Raw genomic sequence first — 22027 nt, 5'->3', positions numbered from 1 at the left:
GGAGTGGTTCTCATTTTTCAACCATGTTGAGAAAAAACTTATGGAATTAATTGTACAAAGAAGAAAAAGGAAACTTAAAATTTTGGAAGAAATAATTTATAATTTAAAGGAGAAAATGGCCCCTTTCAGTGAATCAATGGATTTTAAAGAAAAGGCAAAATTAACTCAAGAATATATTAATAAAGTAGATGAGGATACCAAAAAGAAGAAAATCAAGAAATATAGTAGAGATATACAGGACTACAAATCCCTAAATGTTTATAAGTGGCAGGATGAAAATAGTAAGGGAACCGATGATTCTAGAAATTCTTCAGTTGAGGGGGAAATTAAAGATCTAGGTTCCAATTTGGGATCATCTGGAGTGAAGACTAAGGCAGCTACTGTTGCTTTTTCTAAAAATACACAAAAGAACTCTTCCCCTAAGAAAAATATGGATGAGAATCCTACTTCCTACCATGGGGTGCCCACATATAATAGATTTGGACCTTTAATGGGATCCCCATATAATCATCAATATGAGGGAAAGGTTTTTCCAAGAGGAGGTTTTGTGGGACCGCCATGGAGAGGGGGGAATCCAAGAGGATTTTTCAATCCGAGAGGGAGAGGGGGGTCAGTATTACCCAAACAGAGGGGGGAGGGGTGGATGGAAACCACCTCCCAATTATCAGAATTATCAAAACTATCAGGACCCAAACTATCAGGACCCCTATTGGGAAGGAAGAAATACAGGGGATGCAGAGGAGGTAAAAGGAAAAAGGAAAAGGTCAATGTAAATGAAGGAATTTTTAATTTAAGTGAATATATCTTAAAAGAAGATGAATTGAGGGTTTTAGCATTGGGTCTGAAATATGCACCCGATAAAAAATTAAATAAATTGGAAACTTACATAGATCTTCATAGATTTATTAGAAAACTCAATTTAAAAAAATATTGGAGTAAACACTCCAAACTTAATGTTATTGATTCTCAGAAGGATGGAATAATAAGCAATGATGGGAATGAAGAGTTTTACAAGCACACCAATTTGAGGAACAAGTCTGTGTTCAACCCAAAAGTGGGGAATAATTGTTGTATAGATACATTTAAAAAGATGGTAGAACATGATTTGGAGGTAATATCTGTTCCAAATAAGAGGAATAAGCATGATCTAATCAGAGGAATCCAACAATTAGAAAAAAATAATAATATTGTAATAAGATCAGCAGATAAAGGAGGAGGGGTGGTAGTGTTGAATAGGAATGATTACTATGAAGAATTGAATAGATTGGTGGGTGATGTAAATACATATGAGAAATTGAGAGGTAACCCTTTAAAAAGCTATAAGAATAAATTAATGAAATTAGTGAAAAGAGGTGTTAAAGAAGGTTTTCTAAACAAAAAAGAAGCGAGATATTTGGTACCTAAAGCACCTGTTACACCTGTTATATACCAATTACCCAAGATTCACAAAAGTCTATTAAAACCCCCTGGAAGACCCATTGTTAATGGGATTGATTCATTGTTTTCGAGATTAGGGGAATATGTGGATGATTTCTTACAACCCCTGGTATCAGGTTTTCCATCTTACCTAAAAGATAGTGGGGATTTGATCTCAGTTTTGAAAAAAATAAGGATGAAAGATAACTGTGTTTTGGCCAGTGTTGATGTTAATGCATTATATACCAACATTAGACATGAGGATGCTCTAACAGCAGTGAGGTGGGCTTTGGAGAAAAAATCGGGTTTAAAAACTGACCAAATCGATTTTTTGCTAGATTGTCTTGATCTAGCAATGTCAAACAATTATTTTTGGCATTCCAATAGTTATTACAGGCAGTGTACTGGAGTTGCGATGGGAGCAAAGTATGCTCCATCAGTAGCCAACCTTTTCATGAGTATGTGGGAAGATAAGGCTATATTTCAACATATAAATGAGAATTTAATACTCTTTAGAAGGTTTATAGATGACATCGTGATAATTTGGAAGGGAACCAGGAATGGTTTAGAGGAGTACATCCGTGGAATGGAGTGTAATCCTTATAACATCACTTTTACCAATCATATCGGCATGGAATCTATAGACTTTCTTGATTTAGTCATCTATAGACAGGGGGACCATCTTTATACAAAAACATACTTTAAACAAGTGGATAGGAATGCTTACATCCCAATCCACAGTTGTCATCATAGAAATTGGTTGAGGTCTGTTCCCAAAAGTCAACTCATTAGACTTAAAAGGAATTGTGATGACAACAAAACATTTCAAGAGCAAGCCAACATATTGCTGGAAAGATTCAGAGAAAAAGGTTATGAAGAAAATATTCTAATGGGTGCAATGAATCAAGTGGGGATGATGAATAGAGATGAATTATTAACAAATAGAAAGAAGAAAAAGAAAACAGGTGAATTGGCTTTTATTACGGGTTACTCAAATCAATATAAGGTTATTGAGAAAATCATAAGGAAACACTGGTCAATACTGAAGAGGGATGAGGTTCTCCATGATGTAATACCGGAGAAACCGTCTTTTGTCTACAGAAAACCACCCACACTGAGAATGAAGTTGGCAAAAAATGTCCCAGATATTCCGAAGAAAAAGGCAACTTTTTTGGACACTGTGGGGTTTTATAAATGTAATAGGTGTTTGGCATGTAGAAACATGAAAGGAGACACTAAGAGGAGATATGATTCGTTTCATTCTTGCTCTACAGGTTCCTCCTATAAAATAAATAATTTTATATCTTGTGACAGTTCTTTTGTTACGTATTTGCTGGAGTGTTCTTGTCACCTGCAATACGTAGGTAGAACGTCCAGGAAATTGTCGGTGAGATTGGGTGAACACATTAGAAATATCAAAAAAGGATTTAAACATCATAGTCTTTCTTATCATTTCAGAATGTGCCATAATAGAGATCCATCGTGTTTGAAATTCTGCGGGATTGATCGGATTTTTCCCCACTGGAGGGGGGGAGATATGGTCAAAAGTATCTCGCAGAATGAAACAAAATGGATCTTTCAATTAGGATCTTTGTACCCTAAAGGGTTGAATTCAGACATAGACATCAATTGTTATCTGTCTAATTGGTAATAGCATAGTATTTCCATTCCTATATATACTTCATTTCTTGATGAATTTGCATTCTCATTTATTTTATTTTAATTTTAATTTTATTTTTATTTTTATTTTATTTTTATTTTTATTTTTATTTTTATTTTTATTTATTATTTTTTCATTTTTATTTTTTTTTTTATTTTTATTTTTTTTTTTTTATTTTTTTTTTTTTTATTTTTATTTTTATTTTTATTTTTATTTTTATTTTTATTTTTTTATTTTTATTTTTATATTTATTTTTATTTTTATTTTTATTTTATTTTATTTTTATTTTTATTTTTATTTTTATTTTTATTTTTATTATATTTTATATTTCATTTTTTATTTTTATTTTTATTATATTATTCTTCATAAATTATTTTATTTTAATTTTAAAATTGTTATTTCATTGCTTATTTATTAAAGAAAGTTTTTGTATTTTTGAGGTATTGTTTTAAAATTTAAAATACATTCGTGTTTTCCCACTGGTGGCATGTGGTTTACACATGTCGCTTTTGGGAGATAATCTAATGGTTCTAATAAGTATTCTGAATTATGTAGGCATAGACCTCATGTGTAAAGGATTCTCACGTTACATCACAGGAGGAGTGGTTTGTTTTGATAATCCCGGGGAGGGTTTAGACCTATCACAACGGAGGGGTGGGTCCCAGTTGGGTATATAAGGGAGCTTCAAACAGGAAATGATTGTCTTGAGAACGCCCTGTGGGAGGGGCGAAACGCGTTGACGCATTTCCGGTTTTATTTTGCATGTCCGACGTCACTTCCGGTGAGTGGAGCGCACGCTGAGTGGTGCGTTCCAGCGGCCATCTTTGTGGGATTTATATATGTGTGGTCTCTGTGGAGCTTCTGCTGGAACCTGGGACTGTGATGTGAGATTCTGTGAGAGGTTACCTTGCATCTACTGTTCATCTGGAGAGAAGCTTGCCTTAATAAATATGCCTTTTTAAAGTGAAATTAATGTGAGTGGCCTTAATCCTTGATTTCACATATGAAATGGTGTCTTACAATATCACACTATTTGAGATTTTTTTCTCCCTGGTCGGATGGTGGAGCCCATGTTGGAGGAGAGGATTCCTATAGAGTGGATACGAAAGAGGGTGTAGGATCCCATAAAATTCCTAAAAGGCGTTTTATTCACCTATATCTGGTGAGTGCATTTGATATTGGTTTTCACGGGTGGAAGGTGGAAGTTTTCTTTACAAGAAGAATGTGAAAAGATTTCTTTCTTTTTTTTTTTTTTTCTTTTTTTGCACATATATTTTTGAATATTTTTGAACTTTAGTTTATTTTGATGGATTTCACTATTTATATAAGAATTTGATGGACTGCACCATTTAAATTGTATTTTGTTTTACAAAAAATTTTTTTTGCACTTTTTTGATTTTATGTAGAGGTCTATGTTTTGCGCTGTTATTTTATTTTTTCATATATTTGTGTTGTTCACATTGCACAGCAGCAGGATAGTACCTGTAGTAGAGTGTCTCACTAGGCGCAGGAAGATATCTTATAAGTGAGAGAGCGAGCCCAGGCTGGAGCAGGGGTCAGCAAAGTAAGTATCATTGGTGTCAGTGGAAGGAATAGTGCCCCATCATTTGTGTCACTAATACCAACGATGGGGCACTATTCCTCCCCCCACTGACACCAACGATGGGGCACTATTCCTCCCCCCACTGACACCAACGATGGGGCACTATTCCTCCCCCCACTGACACCAACGATGGGGCACTATTCCTCCCCCCACTGACACCAACGATGGGGCACTATTCCTCCCCCAACTGACACCAACGATGGGGCACTATTCCTCCCCCCACTGACACCAACGATGTGGCACTATTCCTCCCCCCACTGACACCAACGATGGGGCACTATTCCTCCCCCCACTGACACCAACGATGGGGCACTATTCCTCCCCCCACTGACACCAACGATGGGGCACTATTCCTCCCCCCACTGACACCAACGATGGGGCACTATTCCCCCCCCCACTGACACCAAAGATGGGACACTATTTCCCCCCCCCCGACTCCAATGATGGGGCACTATTCCTCCCACTGACACCAATGATGTGGCACTATTCCTCCCACTGACACCAGTGATGGGGCACTATTCCTCCCACTGACACCAATGATGGGGCACTATTCCTCCCACTGACACCAATGATGTGGCACTATTCCTCCCACTGACACCAATGATGTGGCACTATTCCTCCCACTGACACCAGTGATGGGGCACTACTCCCCCCACGGACACCAGTGATGGGGCACTATTCCTCCCACTGACACCAATGATGGGGCACTACTCCCCCCACTGACACCAATGATGGGGCACTACTCCCCCCACTGACACCAATGATGGGGCACTATTCCTCCCACTGACACCAATGATGTGGCACTATTCCTCCCACTGACACCAGTGATGGAGCACTACTCCTCCCACTGACACCAGTGATGGGGCACTACTCCCCCCACTGACACCAGTGATGGAGCACTACTCCCCCCACTGACACCAGTGATGGAGCACTACTCCCCCCACTGACACCAGTGATGGGGCAATACTCCCCCCACTGACACCAATGATGGGGCACTACTCCTCCCACTGACACCAATGATGGGGCACTACTCCTCCCACTGACACCAATGATGGGGCACTATTCCTCCCACTGACACCAATGATGTGGCACTATTCCTCCCACTGACACCAGTGATGGAGCACTACTCCTCCCACTGACACCAGTGATGGGGCACTACTCCCCCCACTGACACCAGTGATGGAGCACTACTCCCCCCACTGACACCAATGATGGGGCACTATTCTCCCCTCCACCACACTGACATCAACGATGGGGCACTACTCCCCCCACTGACACCAATGATGGGGCACTACTCCTCCCACTGACACCAATGATGGGGCACTACTCCTCCCACTGACACCAATGATGGGGCACTACTCCTCCCACTGACACCAGTGATGGGGCACTATTCCTCCCACTGACACCAGTGATGTGGCACTATTCCTCCCACTGACACCAGTGATGGAGCACTACTCCTCCCACTGACACCAGTGATGGGGCACTACTCCCCCCACTGACACCAGTGATGGAGCACTACTCCCCCCACTGACACAAATGATGGGGCACTACTCCCCCCACTGACACCAACGATGGGGCACTACTCCTCCCACTGACACCAACGATGGGGCACTATTCCTCCCACTGACACCAACGATGGGGCACTATTCCTCCCACTGATACCAACGATGGGGCACTATTCCTCCCACTGACACCAACGATGGGGCACTATTCCTCCCACTGACACCAACGATGGGGCACTATTCCTCCCACTGGCACCAACGATGGGGCACTATTCCTCCCACTGACACCAACGATGGGGCACTATTCCTCCCACTGACACCAACGATGGGGCACTATTCCTCCCACTGACACCAACGATGGGGCACTATTCCTCCCACTGACACCAACGATGGGGCACTATTCCTCCCACTGACACCAACGATGGGGCACTATTCCTCCCACTGACACCAGTGATGGGGCACTATTCCTCCCACTGACACCAGTGATGGGGCACTATTCCTCCCACTGACACCAGTGATGGGGCACTATTCATCCCACTGACATCAGTGATGGGGCACTATTCCTCCCACTGATACCAACGATGGGGCACTATGCATCCCACTGACATCAGTGATGGGGCACTATTCCTCCCACTGACACCAGTGATGGGGCACTATTCATCCCACTGACATCAGTGATGGGGCACTATTCCTCCCACTGACACCAATGATGGGGCACTATTCCTCCCACTGACACCAATGATGGGGCACTATTCCTCCCACTGATACCAACGATGGGGCACTATTCATCCCGCTGACATCAGTGATGGGGCACTACTCCTCCCACTGCAAAATTACAGTTATGAAGTAGCAATGAAAATAATTTTATGGTTGGGGGTCACCACAACATGAGGAACTGTATTAAGGGGTCGCGGCATTAGAAAGGTTGAGAACCACTGCCTTAAAGGGTGACTTTACTAAAAAAAAGGGACTGCTGGACAGTGCACTCAGCACTACTTCCATTTAGGGCAGCATGCGCCCAGGGATGAAAACTGCTTGACTTTCTGCAGAATATGGCAAATGGGCAGGTAACTGTACTTTATTATAGAAGAGACATTGCATGTTTCTTCTGCAATAAAAAGCCTGCCTGCTCACAATTTTTATGTTTTTTATATTTGGTTCCATTTTAGCTCATTAGATAAAATGTCACCTAACATCAATTGTTCACTCACTCACGCACAAATAAATATTATACTATAATATCACTTAAAATATATAACAGTAAACAGGTATATTACATATAAAGCATTTAATTGTCCTGCTTGTTTTATGTGTTAGAAAAACCCATATACAAACAAAAAAACAGCATTTCCATTATTTATAAATTAGTAAAATGCTCACATGAACAGTTCTCCAATAAGGGTTCATTCATGCTGTCCACATGCTTAACTCTTTGTTTTAGCAGGTGGGACGCTGTACTTTTTGGCTGCAGTGAGCTGCGGTGAAGGGAATGGTGTGATGTGTTCTACTGTTTCACACTGTTTACTTTTTCTTTTTTAACTTTATTTGGAATGCAAAAAATGACGTTTCATTTACATCAAATGAGTGTAGAGGCACGCTCATTATGGAAGGTCATCACACTGGACGATATTGTTAAGAATGTTTGCTGAAGTCCCAAGGTGCAGAGTAAAGCCAACGCGTTTCAAGGGAAGTGCCTCCCCCTTCGTCAGAGCTGTGATGGTGGGTGTAGTCAGCATTGACCTGGAACCAGAGGTAAAGTAAAGAAAAAATTCTTTGGGAGCTGTTAAAAGACGGAGAGCTGGCGCTCAGTTCTGACCACGCCCACCATCACAGCCCTGACAAAGGGGGAGGTACTTTACCCGAAACATGTTGGCTTTACTCAGCAGCTGCCAACTTCACTAAACATTATTAACCCCTAGTCGCCGAGCGCACACAAATATGCAGCCTCTTGGTGTCTACGCTTTGACACAGAGCGGCCGCATATTTGCATACCATTTGAAAATACATATGTGCTGAAAGCGTGCGCCCTGCGCGCTCCCAGCACATATGTCCGTGACTCACGAAAAGGTCCAGATCTCCCCTTGTGATCAGGACCTTTTCCGATTATGTGACAGCGAATCACGGCGGTCACATGACCCTAAAACCCCACCCCGCCTCCCAGCTTCTAAAACCTCTTACAGGGCCGGGAGGCGCCGGCGCAAAGGGGTTAATAATAACCTCAAGTGTGATGACCTTCCAAGCTGATTCAAATCTCATTCAAATCGATCTGGCCGAGCACCTTTCAGTCACTACCAGAGAGACAGCAGCCAAGACCCTAACAAGGCTCACTCGTGTCTTACCTCCATCAGCCCAAGTGCCCCCTTGAAAGACAACATATCTTGCATCACCTAAAGGGACAACAGACTACATACTGGTCCAGTGCTGTGACACTTACACATTGGATTGGATTTCTTCATTCATGTCTCCTCATTGCTGTGCAGTGACATTCTAAAGGCAAAAAGGCTGGATTTACTTAAAGTGGAGTTCCACTCACGCTGTAAAAAAAGAAAAGTCAGCATCTACAAAAACTGTAGCTGCTGATTAAAAGACAGCCACTTACCTGTCCCTCGGTCCCATGGTGTGTCCCCCCCGCAGCCTGTTTCACCGGCCGTCCTATATTCCAGGAGGCCGGCATCCTCAGTGTGGGCACCCGGCTGTGATAGCTTGCGGCTTCACACCCGGGTACCCACTGCACATGCGCGAGTAGCGCTGCGCTTCATGAATGGTCCTGTAGTCTTCTGGGACCTGTCACATGTCCCAAAAGACTACAGGGAGGGAGGACACCTTCCGCTTCCGATCGCCTAGGCGATCAGACTGGAAGTGGGAGCGGGTACCTGTCAAATTCGGGTACCCGCTCCCCAAAGGTGCCAATCCTTAATGGAGAGAGGGGAAGCAGTCCTTAAAGCGGAACTTCTCCTTTTGGGTGGAGCTCCACTTTAAGGCAAATAGACTGCACTTTGCAAGTGCAGTTGCACTCGCTAGCGCAATTGCTCCAGAGCTTAGTAAACGAAGTAAAGCTCAGCTGACTTCTATCATCCAATCATGTGCAAGCAAAAATACTATATTTTCTATTTTTCTTGCATGTGATTGGCTTTGTAAAACATATTAAGTGATTACCTCATCCTGTTTTTTTGGGGGGGGGACTCGTTCTCCAAAACACAGCAGGGCATTTTCACTTTGACCAATTTTGGTGGTATGTAAAATCTGTAAAGTTACTTTGTCAATTCTTGGACCATAATTAATATATATATAAGGTTTAATTATTGCAAATTAATGTTTTAGAGTGGTATCCTTTCCCTGAGGAAGAATCTGTACTAAAGTATTCGAAACGCATTGGATATAGGCTGAATGCACTTGTAGTTTCCTCAACTGAGGTTGCAAGATGGAAATCAGCTTCAAGAAATACTGCTTATTTTTCAAGGCAATAATTCAAGTATTGTCAATTTACATGCTGTCAAGAATTGTCGTGTTTTATTGGGGAAATATGAATTTGATGTACTAATAAAATGTCAAAACGTTTTTAAAAATCTGTTTGGTTTACTTATATTCCAAGATTGCCTTAAAAATCCCACCAAATGTAAAGTAGAAATAGTTTTATTCTTTGTAAAGTGAAGCTACACCTCATTTAGTAAGCTCTGGAGCAGGGGCGGACTCACAACTCATGGGACCCCCGGGCAATAGGGGATCATGGGGCCCCTGTGTCCTCGCCCACACTCAAACCACGCCCAAAAAAGCCTATGAAAGGTACCAGGGGTATCTCATGGGGCTCCCTACTGACCCCGGGCCCTCGGGCAGTGCCCGAGTGCTCGAATGGTCAGTCCGCCCCTGCTCTGGAGCAATTGCACTTACAGAGTTCAGTTTGCCTTTACTAAACAAACACCTATGTGTGAACGAGCCTTAAAGTATTTTCTAGCTCTGTAACGAACAGAAGCAGACATTTGAAATCCTATTAATCCAAAGAATAATAGAGGACGTACTGAAAATAATAAATTCTAACCTGCTGTTCTTATGGTGTAACATCAGATAAGGGCCAATAAACTCACAATACACTGCACATAAATCTAAAATCCAGGAGGATCTAATGTCCCAGCAACTCTGCAGACAATCCTCGGTGTAGCATCTCCTGCTCGTGAAAGAAATTAGTTCCATTAATGACATTCTCCTAGGATCCGATCCCCAATGAGGGTAACACTCTAACGTGTACCATACAAAATTGACTTGAAGAAAAAAAACATTTAATTTCATCTTTTTTCATTCTTTGCTGCTTCTCAGTGCTGCTGATCCCCTGCAGCCTCTTAGTAGTTACTTTGGGGGAGATTTACTAAAACTGGAGCACTCAGAATCTGGTGCAGCTCTGCATGATAGCCAATCATCTTCTAGCTTCAGCTTGTGCAATTAAGCTTTGACACTAAAACATGGAAGCTGATTGGTTTCTGTGCAGAGCTGCACCAGATTTTGCACTCTCCGGTTGCAGCAAATCTCCCCATTTCTGTCCACATCTCCACATATTCCAGCGATGACTGCATGGCATTTCTTGATTTCCTGATAGTGACAACAGTGTAATGCCTGTGTAATGTGTGCTGTGTCCATGTGACAGGGTGACAATGCAGGAACACAAATGAAATGTAGTACCCTCCTCAGGGGCAGACTGACCATTTGGAAACTCGGGCACTGCCTGAGGGCCCGGGGTCAGTAGGGGGCCCCATGAGATGCCCCTGGTACCTTTTTCATAGGCTTTTTTGAGTTTGGGCAAGGACACAGGGGCCCCATGATCCCCTATTGCCTGGGGGCCCCATGAGTTGTCAGTCCGCCCCTGACCCTCCTAGTTAGCTAAGTGAGGCTAGTTAAAAAAATTTTTAGTTAGGAGGCTGAGCAGCAGCCAGGGAGATAGAGGGGTTGAATCTGGGTCAGGACTGAGAGGCTCTGCAGATCAGTTCCTTGATACTTCCCCCTGATCTGGAGACGTTTCTAGAACTCAGTGGGCATAAGTAAGGAGGAGCTGGTCTGCACTCTTAAAGGATCCTGACCAATCCTCAAGCAGGTGGCTTGGCATGGGGCCAGGACAGCCCTTAAGAGTGACTAAGCCTGCTCAGTAGTAGGAGAGTTGGGGTGGAAGATGGAGTGAGCAGGATTGTGTGTGGAGCCTAGGAGGGGGTCCACGAGAGGGGACTACCTAAAGAGGAAGGAGCTGGAAGGGAGCACCTCTCAGCCTCAACCCTCCCATGAGAGAGGAAAACCTGTGAAACAGGGAAGGAGCCAGCCCAGCATCAGGCCTGAAGGCAGCCAGCAACCCAACAAGCTTGCAGTAGAGAACTGAGTGAGTAATCCCACTCCCCCTGGGCCAGATAAGGGGAGAGGGCATTCTGGTAGGAAACCTGACTAGCCCCCATCTAGGAATGCTGATCTTAGAGTGGCAGATTCTGGGTCCCCTTGCCCAGGAGTTCCCTCAGGCAACTGGGTGAAAATGAGATTTCATGGGGTCTGAGGTGGTACATCAGGAGAGGCTGGATAGCTCCAGAGAAAAGAAACCCTTCTGAGCACGTGTACATAGTTGAAGGATGTTGTTCTCAGTTGTAACAGTTCCTTGGGCATCCCATGTATCCCTCATCCCCATCCAAGTTCAATTCCCTCTAATAAAATAAAACAGAACAAGTTCAAGAACTGTTTACTGTTTCTGGAGTGCAAGATTGGAAGGAAATGCGTTTTTCTTGGCTTTGCAGGACTATAGGGGGACCCAAATCTTCAGCGACTCCTAAGGTGGTAGTGCAACATAAAGATAAAGCATTGTCACCCTATAACAGGAAATGAGCATGGACCTTCATGGCGGGATCACTGAATATTAGTTTACTGAATTCACTAGCTTTACAAATATTAGAAATTTACATTAACATGTTAAAACTTCACATTGACATTGGATTTACAGTAATATGTAATTGGATTTACATAGATTTTAAGAAGCGTAGTGGCTCTTCTCAGATAGGATGAGCTGGATTTCTACATAGCTACCATAGGCCATGGCCTAGGACCGCAAAGCTACAGTCAGTAGTACAATAACTGTGTGGACTGGTGCTGGACATACCTTGCTTTGGAACAAATCTGGCTTGCTGCCCTCAATAAGTTGCCCTGCTGTTGCTACATTCTCTTCATAACGAGAGGAGAGCCAATCTACTCTAAGTGCAAAAGACTGTGATACAAAGCATTTGGGGTGCTGCCAGCTGGCAAAATACCCAAACAGTGCTTCTATCTGATTGGATGCAGGCACTGTTCAGCTTTCAATTTTCATTTAAGGAATGTCAGGTGTGGGGGAGGGGGCCAAAAGGGGCAACCTACAGAACAAAACTTACAGAAATTCACACAGTGCATGGCCATCTTGGGGCAAAAACTGTCTTTTCATAATGGTACTCTGCAAGTACTAGTAAGATACCCATAAAATATAATTTGGCAAACCTTGTTAGCCTGAAAGTGGCCAAATGTAACCAAGTGGAATACACAGTCAGTACCCAGCTGGGTGGCAGAACTAGCAGTAGCAACCGCAGTCAAGTAGCCTTGTTCTGTAATGATGAATACATTTTCCTGCTCATCTTAATGGTTTCCTATGTTAGTGAAGCAACATAACCCAGTATTCATATCCTCACTGGTAACTCGGTCCCTATAACCCAATCCCCATGGTTTGAGCCAACGATTGTGTCAAGGCAGAATGCTAGGGTAGATCCTTGACACTTATTAGAACTGAGAAACCTACTTAAGCATCAAAAACTCTTCACCATGGCAGAACAGGTCCAGCTAAATGTGACTCACTACTCATAGCTACAACAAAATGTTTAGAAATGTTAGAACAATATGATGGACAGCAATTCTCCAGCAGACACGTTCAATATAGCACAGCCCCAAAACGCTCTCTCAGCTTGTTCCGGCTCTTTATATTCCATCATGTATTGATCCAGATCAAATCCATTGTAAGGCAGCTGTGCCTCTGCAATCGTTACCTTGCAATCTGATGTGTTTCACCAATCTGGAGGCTTCATCTAAAAGGTGTAGTAAGGCTTCGCTTTGCTTCAGCTGGATCACTCCATATCTCAAAGTGGATCATTGGACTCCCTGGATTTTACGTTTATGCACCGCCTGCATTATATCAGTTGAAGTAGATGCAAACCCTAACTGGATGACATTTAGTTTGCTAAATCAACAGTCTCCAAACTGTGGTCATGGATCAGATGCAGCCCTTTACTTGCCTTTATCCAGTTCTCGGGACATTTTTCCCACATACACATTGCACTATTTCTCCGACTGAAACTAACAGTGGCACATAATTCCTCCTATTGACACCAACAGTGGGGCATAATTCCTCCTATTGACACCAACATTGGGGCATAATTCCTCCTATTGACACCAACATTGGGGCATAATTCCTCCCATTGACATCAACAGTGGCACATAATTCCTCCTATTGACACAAACAGTGGGGCATAATTCCTCCCATTGACATCAACAGTGGGACATAATTCCTCCCATTGACATCAACAGTGGGACATAATTCCTCCCATTGACATCAACAGTGGGGCATAATTCCTCCCATTGACACCAACAGTGGGACATAATTCCTCCCATTGACATCAACAGTGGGGCATAATTCCTCCCATTGACATCAACAGTGGCACATAATTCCTTCCATTGACATCAACAGTGGGACATAATTCCTTCCATTGACATCAACAGTGGGGTATAATTCCTTCCATTGACATCAACATTGGGGCATAATTCCTCCCATTGACATCAACAGTGGCACATAATTCCTCCTATTGACACCAACATTGGGGCATAATTCCTCCCATTGACATCAACAGTGGCACATAATTCCTCCCATTGACACCAACAGTGGGGCATAATTCCTCCATTGACATCAACAGTGGGACATAATTCCTCCCATTGACACCAACAGTGGGGCATAATTCCTCCGATTGACATCAACAGTGGGACATAATTCCTCCCATTGACACCAACAGTGGGACATAATTCCTCCCATTGACACCAACAGTGGGACATAATTCCTTCCATTGACATCAACAGTGGGGCATAATTCCTCCCATTGACATCAACAGTGGGGCATAATTCCTTCCATTGACATCAACAGTGGGGCATAATTCCTTCCATTGACATCAACAGTGGGGCATAATTCCTTTTTTATTGACATCAACAGTGGGGCATAATTCCTCCCATTGACATCAACAGTGGGGCATAATTCCTTCCATTGACATCAACAGTGGGGCATAATTCCTCCCATTGACATCAACAGTGGGGCATAATTCCTTCCATTGACATCAACAGTGGGGCATAATTCCTCCCATTGCAATCAACAGTGGGGCATAATTCCTTTCATTGACATCAACAGTGGGGCATATTTTCTCACACTGACACCAAGGATGGGTCACAATTCCCCTCATTGACACCAAGGATGGGTCATTATTCCTCCCACTGACAGCAAGGAACTGATGCGTTTCACCAATCTGGAGGCTTCATCTAAAAGGTGTAGTAAGGCTTCGCTTTGCTTCAGCTGGATCACTCCATATCTCAAAGTGGATCATTGGACTCCCTGGATTTTACGTTTATGCACCGCCTGCATTATATCAGTTGAAGTAGATGCAAACCCTAACTGGATGACATTTAGTTTGCTAAATCAACAGTTTCCAAACTGTGGTCATGGATCAGATGCAGCCCTTTGCTTGCCTTTATCCAGTTCTCGGGATATTTTTCCCACATACACATTGCACTATTTCTCCGACTGAAACTAACAGTGGCACATAATTCCTCCTATTGACACCAACAGTGGGGCATAATTCCTCCTATTGACACCAACATTGGGGCATAATTCCTCCCATTGACATCAACAGTGGCACATAATTCCTCCTATTGACACCAACATTGGGGCATAATTCCTCCCATTGACATCAACAGTGGCACATAATTCCTCCTATTGACACAAACAGTGGGGCATAATTCCTCCCATTGACACCAACAGTGGGGCATAATTCCTCCCATTGACACCAACAGTGGGACATAATTCCTCCCATTGACACCAACAGTGGGGCATAATTCCTCCCATTGACATCAACAGTGGGACATAATTCCTCCCATTGACACCAACAGTGGGACATAATTCCTTCCATTGACATCAACAGTGGGACATAATTCCTCCCATTGACATCAACAGTGGGACATAATTCCTTCCATTGACATCAACAGTGGGGCATAATTCCTTCCATTGACATCAACAGTGGGACATAATTCCTCCCATTGACATCAACAGTGGGGCATAATTCCTTCCATTGACATCAACAGTGGGACATAATTGCTTCCATTGACATCAACAGTGGGGTATAATTCCTTCCATTGACATCAACATTGGGACATAATTCCTCCCATTGACATCAACAGTGGCACATAATTCCTCCTATTGACACCAACATCGGGGCATAATTCCTCCCATTGACACCAACAGTGGGGCATAATTCCTCCCATTGACATCAACAGTGGCACATAATTCCTTCCATTGACATCAACAGTGGGACATAATTCCTTCCATTGACATCAACAGTGGGGTATAATTCCTTCCATTCACATCAACATTGGGGCATAATTCCTCCCATTGACATCAACAGTGGCACATAATTCCTCCTATTGACACCAACATTGGGGCATAATTCCTCCCATTGACATCAACAGTGGCACATAATTCCTCCCATTGACACCAACAGTGGGGCATAATTCCTCCATTGACATCAACAGTGGGACATAATTCCTCCCATTGACACCAACAGTGGGGCATAATTCCTCCGATTGACATCAACAGTGGGACATAATTCCTCCCATTGACACCAACAGTGGGACATAATTCCTCCCATTGACACCAACAGTGGGACATAATTCCTTCCATTGACATCAACAGTGGGGCATAATTCCTCCCATTGACATCAACAGTGGGGCATAATTCCTTCCATTGACATCAACAGTGGGGCATAATTCCTTCCATTGACATCAACAGTGGGGCATAATTCCTTTTTTATTGACATCAACAGTGGGGCATAATTCCTCCCATTGACATCAACAGTGGGGCATAATTCCTTCCATTGACATCAACAGTGGGGCATAATTCCTCCCATTGACATCAACAGTGGGGCATAATTCCTTCCATTGACATCAACAGTGGGGCATAATTCCTCCCATTGCAATCAACAATGGGGCATAATTCCTTTCATTGACATCAACAGTGGGGCATATTTTCTCACACTGACACCAAGGATGGGTCACAATTCCCCTCATTGACACCAAGGATGGGTCATTATTCCTCCCACTGACAGCAAGGAACTGATGCGTTTCACCAATCTGGAGGCTTCATCTAAAAGGTGTAGTAAGGCTTCGCTTTGCTTCAGCTGGATCACTCCATATCTCAAAGTGGATCATTGGACTCCCTGGATTTTACGTTTATGCACCGCCTGCATTATATCAGTTGAAGTAGATGCAAACCCTAACTGGATGACATTTAGTTTGCTAAATCAACAGTTTCCAAACTGTGGTCATGGATCAGATGCAGCCCTTTGCTTGCCTTTATCCAGTTCTCGGGATATTTTTCCCACATACACATTGCACTATTTCTCCGACTGAAACTAACAGTGGCACATAATTCCTCCTATTGACACCAACAGTGGGGCATAATTCCTCCTATTGACACCAACATTGGGGCATAATTCCTCCCATTGACATCAACAGTGGCACATAATTCCTCCTATTGACACCAACATTGGGGCATAATTCCTCCCATTGACATCAACAGTGGCACATAATTCCTCCTATTGACACAAACAGTGGGGCATAATTCCTCCCATTGACACCAACAGTGGGGCATAATTCCTCCCATTGACACCAACAGTGGGACATAATTCCTCCCATTGACACCAACAGTGGGGCATAATTCCTCCCATTGACATCAACAGTGGGACATAATTCCTCCCATTGACACCAACAGTGGGACATAATTCCTTCCATTGACATCAACAGTGGGACATAATTCCTCCCATTGACATCAACAGTGGGACATAATTCCTTCCATTGACATCAACAGTGGGGCATAATTCCTTCCATTGACATCAACAGTGGGACATAATTCCTCCCATTGACATCAACAGTGGGGCATAATTCCTTCCATTGACATCAACAGTGGGACATAATTGCTTCCATTGACATCAACAGTGGGGTATAATTCCTTCCATTGACATCAACATTGGGACATAATTCCTCCCATTGACATCAACAGTGGCACATAATTCCTCCTATTGACACCAACATCGGGGCATAATTCCTCCCATTGACACCAACAGTGGGGCATAATTCCTCCCATTGACATCAACAGTGGGACATAATTCCTCCCATTGACACCAACAGTGGGACATAATTCCTCCCATTGACACCAACAGTGGGGCCTAATTCCTCCCATTGACATCAACAGTGGGACATAATTCCTCCCATTGACACCAACAGTGGGACATAATTCCTCCCATTGACACCAACAGTGGGACATAATTCCTCCCATTGACATCAACAGTGGGGCATAATTCCTCCCATTGACATCAACAGTGGCACATAATTCCTTCCATTGACATCAACAGTGGGGCATAATTCCTCCCATTGACATCAACAGTGGGGCATAATTCCTCCCATTGACATCAACAGTGGCACATAATTCCTCCCATTGACATCAACAGTGGGGCATAATTCCTTCCATTGACATCAACAGTGGGGCATAATTCCTTCCATTGACATCAACAGTGGGGCATAATTCCTCCCATTGACATCAACAGTGGGACATAATTCCTCCCATTGACACCAACAGTGGGACATAATTCCTTCCATTGACATCAACAGTGGGACATAATTCCTCCCATTGACATCAACAGTGGGACATAATTCCTTCCATTGACATCAACAGTGGGGCATAATTCCTTCCATTGACATCAACAGTGGGACATAATTGCTTCCATTGACATCAACAGTGGGGTATAATTCCTTCCATTGACATCAACATTGGGGCATAATTCCTCCCATTGACATCAACAGTGGCACATAATTCCTCCTATTGACACCAACATTGGGGCATAATTCCTCCCATTGACACCAACAGTGGGGCATAATTCCTCCCATTGACATCAACAGTGGGACATAATTCCTCCCATTGACACCAACAGTGGGACATAATTCCTCCCATTGACACCAACAGTGGGGCCTAATTCCTCCCATTGACATCAACAGTGGGACATAATTCCTCCCATTGACACCAACAGTGGGACATAATTCCTCCCATTGACACCAGCAGTGGGACATAATTCCTCCCATTGACATCAACAGTGGGGCATAATTCCTCCCATTGACATCAACAGTGGCACATAATTCCTTCCATTGACATCAACAGTGGGGCATAATTCCTCCCATTGACATCAACAGTGGGGCATAATTCCTTCCATTGACATCAACAGTGGGGCATAATTCCTTCCATTGACATCAACAGTGGGGCATAATTCCTCCCATTGCAATCAACAGTGGGGCATAATTCCTTTCATTGACATCAACAGTGGGGCATATTTTCTCACACTGACACCAAGGATGGGTCACAATTCCCCTCATTGACACCAAGGATGGGTCATTATTCCTCCCACTGACTGCAAGGATGGGTCATTATACTTCCCACTGGCACCAAGGATGGGTCACAATTCCTCCCATTGTCACCAAGGATGGGTCATTATTCCTCCCACTAACAGCAAGGATGGGTCACTATATTTCCCACTGACACCAAGGATGGGTCATAATTCCTCCCATTGTCACTAAGGATGGGTCTCTATTCCTTCCACTGACATCAAGGATGGGTCACTATTAGGGATGCACCAATACCTTTTTATCGGTGAGTATTAGTACCGATACTTTCGGTCAAGTACTCACTGATACCGAGTACTGATACTTTGTGGTGTGATTTGCGTCCATACAAAACAAATGGGTGCAAATCTCACTGCAAAGAATACCATGCGATTTGAACAGGAATGTGGTGTGATTCCTGTCCAAATCTCATGCTGTTTCCCCACTGCTTCTGTGTGAACCCAAGCTTGTCATAGTGATTCCAGCCTAAGTTCACACAGTGCGAGAAACCACATGCGATTCGGACAGGAATCATACCGCATTCCTTTTCAAATTGTATGCCGTTCATTTTGTATGGACGCAAATTGCACCGCAAAGTATTGATTTCGGGTATCGGAAGCATTTTCACGAGTACTCATGAAAATACTTGAAATTAACACCACTACCAATTCCGGTACCAGTATCGGTGCATCCCTAGTCACTATACCTCCCACTGACACCAAGGATGGGTCATGATTCCTCCCATTGACATCAAGGATGGGGAACTATTCCTATCACTAATAAATAAAAATGGGGCATTATTTCTGCTCCTACTGACCACAGGTACTATGTCATTTTTTACTTCCATTGACCATCATACCTGAGATATTGTTTACCCCCACTGATCACATGGCATTTTCTACTCTCACTGGGGCCAGTCTGGCTTCTCTGAAATCTGAGGGGCGGTAAACTGGCCTTTTGTTTAGAAAGTTTGGAGACCCCTGTGCTAAAGCACTGTGTGTCATGAACACTGGCCTGTGTTCACCTTGCTTTTCAGGACATCATTGTTCTGGACTGGCTTCATGATGATGCCTGTGAAATAAGTGACAGAATGGCCCCATGTACCACCCAAAGCACATGTTACAGGGTGACAACACAGGAGCATGACTAGAAGACAGTTGTCAGCCTATAACAGGAAGTGCATTATTTTCAAAAGGCCAGACCAAGGTAATTATGTAAAAATTGCCATACCTAAACCTTAGCTTTAGCATGTCAAAATATATCGGCGGTTTTAGTGAATGGGTTTACCTGTACTTTAACAGGATGTGTAAATTCTATATTTCCGGTCTTATATAATTCCTTAGTATCAATGTGATTTCAAACAACTTCTGTTATTGTTGTTTTTTTCTGAACGTTTATTGGACAGCTGCTCATCTGTGCGTTATACGAATTTATGAATAATAGATTTCTGTTTAATGTGTTTGGTGGCTTCAGATGGCATGGAAGTAATTGAATGTAATATACATGCCCTGCCATATATTTCCTGTGATTTCACAAGAACTCTGGCTGTAAATTGTATGTGAACATTACAAATGAACTTCTCTTATCTGCTCCCTTTTGATCTGTAAATATAACATTAAAAGTGTTTTTTTAAATTTGGTTTCTCATCTGCCCTATAGCAGATACACTGCTACAGGGCGGAACGGTGCGCAAAATCACGTATATATACGTGATATTGCATTTCCGGGTAGGGCACGCGCATTCGCGGCTGTCCCTCGCCAGGTCCCGGCCGGTGATTACTTGCCAGTGCCCGGTGAGTGCCTAGCATTTCCGATGGGGGGGGGGTAGGGGTTTAACTGTCAGTAAACAAAACAGTTCTTTTCCCTGTTAGCTCCTGCACACTGCTTTGAATGGTTGTGCACAATACAGCCATGCAAAGCAGTGTGCTTACAGTGAAGCACACAGACACCGCCCCATAGTAAAACACACCCAGCACACAGTTAACCCTTTGATCTCCCCAGATGTTAACCCCTTCCTGCCAACTGCCATTAGTACAGTCAGTAATAAAATAAAAAATAAAAAAAGGGGTTCAAAAATCAACTCGCCAGCCAGCTTGCCAACAACCAAATTAACCTGTCTAACAGTATGCATTAAAAACAGGGGTTTAGTTAGCACACATTTGCAAATACATACATAAGCCACAGAGCCACAACACCCTGGTATTCTGTGGTCCTAACTCTACAAATTTGAGAGTCCCCATAGTAGAGGCACATGCATTTAAAGGATAGACCTAGGGCAAGTGTACATAAAGGGAGCCCACCCCTCTTAAAGGTACAGGAGTGCAAAGAACACCCAGCATAAAGCACAATGGCAGCCAGGGCGTCCAGTGCACTCACTCACCTTAAAAACAGCAGTAAAATAAAATAAAACATGGCACCCGCCCCGGTCTATAACTGGATTATGAAGCGAGGACTACGTGAACCGGGCAACGCATGTCAGTAATAAAAGGAAAAATAAAAAAAGGGGTTCAAAAATCAACTCGCTAGCCAGCTTGCCATTAGTATAGTGTCAGTGTTTTTTATTAGCACTGATCACTGTATTGCTGTCGTTGGGGATGTCAGTGACACCAAGTCAGTTCTCCCCCAGTGTCAGAATGCCGGCCGCAGTCCCGCTATAAGTCGCTGATCGCCGCCATTACTAGTAAAAATTAACAAAAAATCCCAATATCTATACCGCCATTTGTAAATGCTATAACTTTCATGCAAACCAATTAATTTACATAAATCAGGATTTTTTTTTTACCAAAGCCACGGAGCAGAATACATTTTAGCCTAAATTTATGACAAATTTTGATATTTAACATTTTTTACTGGACATGTTTAATAGCAAAAAGTTAAAAATATTGTTTTTTTCTCAAAATTGTCGGTCTTTTTTTTTTTTATAGCGCAAAAAATTAAAACCGCAGAGGCGATCAAATACCACCGAAACAAAGCTCAATTCGTAGGAAGAAAAGGACATAAATTTCATTTGGGTGAAGCGTTGCATGACCACGCAATTGTCAGTTAAAGTAACACAGCACTGTAACGCAAAAAATGGCCTGTTCAGGAAGGGGGCTGAATTAAAAAAGTGAATGGTCCTTTCATCCATTCA

The 22027-nt window shown here is 43.1% G+C and overlaps 1 long non-coding RNA gene across 2 annotated transcripts in view; it reads right to left on the bottom strand.

Annotated features, from left to right (window-relative positions):
- Positions 1-22027, bottom strand: part of LOC149439389 (uncharacterized) — a 173679-nt gene that overhangs the window by 11326 nt on the left and 140326 nt on the right. Inside the window, exon 3 of one of the 2 annotated variants that reach the window (XR_016307822.1) lies at positions 8612-8668. The exons of the other annotated variant lie outside the window; for it this stretch is intronic. This is a non-coding gene — a long non-coding RNA (uncharacterized LOC149439389). Of the gene's footprint in view, positions 1-8611; positions 8669-22027 lie in introns of those variants that run through there. 2 annotated transcript variants of the gene reach the window in all.

The sequence above is a fragment of the Staurois parvus genome, unplaced genomic scaffold (assembly GCF_062004578.1).
Source record: "Staurois parvus isolate SC_StPar_1 unplaced genomic scaffold, SC_StPar_1.0 ptg001131l, whole genome shotgun sequence".
In the NCBI taxonomy this organism is placed as follows: Eukaryota; Metazoa; Chordata; class Amphibia; order Anura; family Ranidae; genus Staurois; species Staurois parvus.
This window is presented reverse-complemented; position numbering and strand designations above follow the sequence as displayed.